Here is a 4,821-nt window from a genome sequence, read left to right as displayed (position 1 = left end):
AATCATCCCCTTGTTTCTGTTCTCTGGTGGCCATATGATACAATTATAGTGGGTTCAAACATCCTATTGATTATACTGTATTGGAGTCCTTATAACTCTTTAATCCCTTTTTCTCTTATTCTTCTCAAGTTTTATTGTGTCCAAATATTGTGAGCATATTTGTAACCTCACCTGTGAAAGCATTGCTGGAATCGACTGATTTTTAAATAAATCCTTGATTATACATAATACAAAAATCTATATTTTTATACTTAATATAAAAATCTGGGTTAAAAATTTATATTTATTCATATAAAAACAAGCAAAGCTAGAAATTGTCTTAATCTGTCCCTAGGAGAGTTACATACTAAATCTAGAATGTGAAAGTTATTTATAATATAAAAAAACGTCTACTATATGAATATGAAAACATATAGTTTTAGGTTAATGGGAAATTTTACTGAAAAAAAGATCAGCATTGCATTCCGAAATGAAATACTCCAATTGTAGCTTATTTCTCTGGATGGCTTTTCATAGCAGCATTAATATATTCTAATATTGATGAAAATTCATCAAATTATCAATTTCCTTGAAAAAGGAAATTACAGTAATAAATAATGTGAATGATATTTATTCCATTATCCTCTCACAAAGTTAACTAGTAATATTATCAGAAACTCGAGGCTTATCACATATTCAATCTTTACCAAATTTGTGTGTCTCAAAGCATTCTAGGAAGATGTTTTATACCAGAATGTTTTGCAGCTATTATAAAAACCTACAAATGAAAGTGTGTTAATAATTCAAACCTAATTCTCTTATAGTACGGAGGTATAGGGTTTTAATGTTATCTTTATTATAAATTGAGATTATTAGCTAATATGACTTTTAATTTGATCTTGTCTGAAATAACTTAGGTATAGTAGAAAGGGAAATATCATATTATCTGTCTTCTTCCTCGATATTATAACGATCCTCACTCCATACACTGTCTCCATCCTCTCCATTGTCAGCTTTAGTTATAGAGCTGGGGACAGGATAACCAAGTGAAGCATACAGGCTGGAGACCATCCCCAGTTTTCATCCAGTCATAGTTGATTAGACTCGCCCCGCCATTAGGAGTAATTTCATGAGCTTGTTTCCACATTATAGCCACAATTTTTTTTTCTCTTTGATATGATGAGTAAGCATTTAATCCTCGCCAGTGGATCTCTTTGCTTAAACCCCCCCCCCACACACACGTACGTATGCAGGTCTTATATCTAGCTTCACCACTCTGATGTAGTTGTCTGATGTGTTCATCCTCTGTATATGGCACCAATGTGAATTTAGCAAGTTTTAAGGATGTTTGGAAAGGTGGAATTGCCTTCATCGTCCCATCCAAGGCCTTGGTCCCTTCAATTCGTCGTCTTGGCCGACCACCACTGTCAACTGCTGTGTTGACATTGGGCGTTGGCGAGGAAGACCCATTCTTTTTGGTAACAAATTCCAACAGTGGAATGTGATATGTTAAAGCCATCCAGAGTCTTTGTATTACCATCATTGTTGTCCTAAGCACACTCTAAAAATAAAATATCTTGCCTTATTACTCAAATACTAATGTGAATGCATTGTTATGGTTTTTATATGTAATCTGTAGAATATAGGTATGTTAAGAACATTTATAAATGGAAATGAAAGAATTTATTATTTAACTTAAAATTAACAATAATCCTAAGTACAATGTTTTAAGTAAAGCTGTACGTTTTGATGTGTCTTTCATAGATTTTGATGAGGTCTCATGAACATCGAATACTGCACAGGTTGATAGTTAACATTTCAATGATAAGTGTATGTGCCAACATGCTTTATTACCTGTTGCCAGATCATCACATATACTTAAGGCATCTGGGGTTTTTCGTTGATCATCGGAGCATGAGAGAGCTATTTTTGTCTCTATGAGTTCCCTGTCCTAATCCAAGAGCTTGATGTTTCCATGGACGAAGTGATCCTTTAGTACAGTTGAACATTACATCTGATGCCTTTGCTATACTCCTTTTATCTGGTATTTCCGATTGCTCATTCCCTTGTGCTCTTATTATGTAAGCCATTTATTAAAGTGTCAAGAAGGACCATTCCAAGAGAAGCTACTGATGGTGCAGTTCCTTCAAAATGTGTACTAAAGTACTGATTGGTGTTTATGTAATGGCTTTGCAAGAATTTCAGCACATAACGCCATGGCAGTTGATCGAATTTATTCCATTTTTGTGTCAATTCTTTATTATAGCAACAGCTTCCCCTGCTGTCATAGAAGATATAAAACACACAAGTTCCGTATTTATTTAAATGTTTATCGGATAGAATGTCTAACTTGCAACACTGCAATTTTGTATCTCAGCTGCTGTACCATCAGAAATTATATACTCTTCCTGGACTAACTTCAGAAGTGCTGATGCCATCGTAGGGTTTTGTTCGCAATAATTTCCCCCTCTGTGAAAATTGACAGTTTTCTGAATGCTTCATGATTTATTTTTCGATTTAGAGAAAGCTCTGATTCATGTTCTACACGAAGATAATCCCTTCTTCAGGAGTTATGGTACTTCGACTTCTTTTGCAAGGATCTTTGTCATTTTTCATTTTGATAGCAAGGTAAATAGCTCCAGTTCCATCCTTTGTCGTACGGAGATGAAGGGGTTCATTTCGTGACTATCTTTTTCCTAGGCTTAACTCAGGAAACACGTTGTTGTCCCAAAACTCTTCTATTGTCTGTGTAGAGTAGAGGAGAACATCTGCGAGTGGTTTTACATGATGTTTCTTCTTGCTTGGTCACCTCTGAACACCACCTCTTGATAACTGAGTAACGGCTTAAACATTGTGAATAGTAAAAACGTCCGTATGTTCCTGAAGCATTTATTATCTCTCTAGTAACATTAGCAGGTTGGTAATTTTGGAGAACTATTCGGTGGTCAGATGCACACTTCAGAGTTTTCAGGTAGGCACCTTGCAAAGATTTAAGGGTAGATGTCTCTTCACTGGTTTTGCATAGCGATTGGACTCCTGTCAGCCATAATCTGTAAGAAATGTGACAGATCACTGTAATGTGGATATGGTATTTAAAGAAATATATATTTCTGCCTAAGTTTAAAATAATCTCTATAAATTTCCAAATACATTTCCTCTCATTAAAGAAAAATATCCCCAATACAGATATGTATCAACGGTACTTGAAATTATTAGCAAATATGGTAAACTTAGCTAAAATAATTACCGGCCTGTCATTAATAATAATAAAGAAACGACTGGACAAATGAAAGGAAAACTTACTGAACTGATACTGCATTTGGTTAATTAAGTCAATACAGCAAAAGAAGCGTTAGATTTAAATCTGCAGTACAATCACCATATGGTTCTCTGTAAATAAGAAAATGAAAGTGTCAGGTCTAGCTAGAAGTTTTCATATTAAGTCAAACAAAGACATGAAAACCAAAACTACTTAAATGTACGGCCATACATGGATCTCTTAATACATAAATAAAAATGTTTCTATACTTAACTTTTCATGCACAGGTGTACAGAGGTGTATGGGGTCATGAATTATTTTAATTTTCAACCTTGCCTGATTTCATATTTGACATTTTGACATGGAGTTCAAAGAACTATGTTATTAAGGACAAATCCCTACACTAAATTGTCACTGTGTATTTGAGGTCATTTCTAGCCTTGTCTATTTTTATGTGAATAAATATAACGTACCCCGGGTTTGAGGTATGGTCGCTGGCGGGGTCAAAGCCCCACTCAAAATGGCTGCCATTGTCCATATAGTGTGTAGGATGGATACTCCAATGGACTAGTTGAGATCATTTCCAGCTCAACTGCTTTTCACATAAATAAAGACCATTATTTCCTCGGGGGTGGGGCTTCCTATTGGAGGCAACGCCTAACCCAAAGTTACTGTCATTTTCCATTTATTAGTCAGGAGACTTCTGTGCACCATTCTAAAGTACTTTTAGCCTCGCCGGAGTTCACGTGAGTAAATGTCATTTTCACCCAATGAAGTAATTGGGGTGGGATGATATAGACCCTTGGCAACAGTACAGAGAGGCATTATATGAGGACAAGCATTATATTAATAACGTTGAATCTTGTGCCGCCTTTCACATGAATAAATGCTCTGGGTTCCCTCTTTATACAGTAATGGAAGATCCAATTGTAAAAGATAATAACTATGAGAAATCTTGAACAGCAATGAATTTATTAAACACTAGTGCCCGTTATTATTATCCAGAGCAGATATAAGTAATTACAATCTTAAAGTATTTGTCTAACAGTCAGATGAATATCTTGTGCAGGAAAACGAAGTTCAAAATATTATTTAGTCAGGTAGACTTGCTTTTTCATTTGCCACTGGTAATATTTCTAATTTATCCCATTCGTTAGGTATTTCAAGTTTCTCTATTTTTTATTTAGATTTTGCTCTCAGGCTATTTTTAATTCTTGAGTTATATTTTCCATTCTATTATTGCTCATTTGTTCTCGGTTCACGTACTCTTATCTTTAGGGACCAAAGTATGTCATCCACCGGTGGTAGGGTAGTCTTTTTATGTTGTGTAGTTTGCATTCTTAATTTATTCATTTATTTATTATTATTATTTTTTTTTTTTTTTTGACATCCCTGTGAAAAATGAAATCATTTAGTTCTTCTTTGTTCCTGATGGAAACTTTAGTGTTAACTCGTTGACCACCCACAATTCTCCTTAAACCATTTTTATTTCCAACATCTTTACCTCATTTACTTATTCCTCTCTTTATATCCAGTATGTTCTTCTATAAGCCAAGGTTGAACCGACTAAAGTATTTCTTCAC

General features: G+C 34.6%; 1 pseudogene; it reads right to left on the bottom strand.

The window, feature by feature from the left end:
• Positions 1 to 921: 921 nt before the first annotated feature.
• Positions 922 to 3,026, bottom strand: LOC137639747 (uncharacterized; annotated as a pseudogene).
• Positions 3,027 to 4,821: the final 1,795 nt, after the last annotated feature.

This window comes from Palaemon carinicauda, chromosome 4 (assembly GCF_036898095.1).
Source record: "Palaemon carinicauda isolate YSFRI2023 chromosome 4, ASM3689809v2, whole genome shotgun sequence".
NCBI lineage: Eukaryota > Metazoa > Arthropoda > Malacostraca > Decapoda > Palaemonidae > Palaemon > Palaemon carinicauda.
Note: the sequence above shows the minus strand (reverse complement) of the source record. Positions and strands in the feature narration are given on the sequence as shown.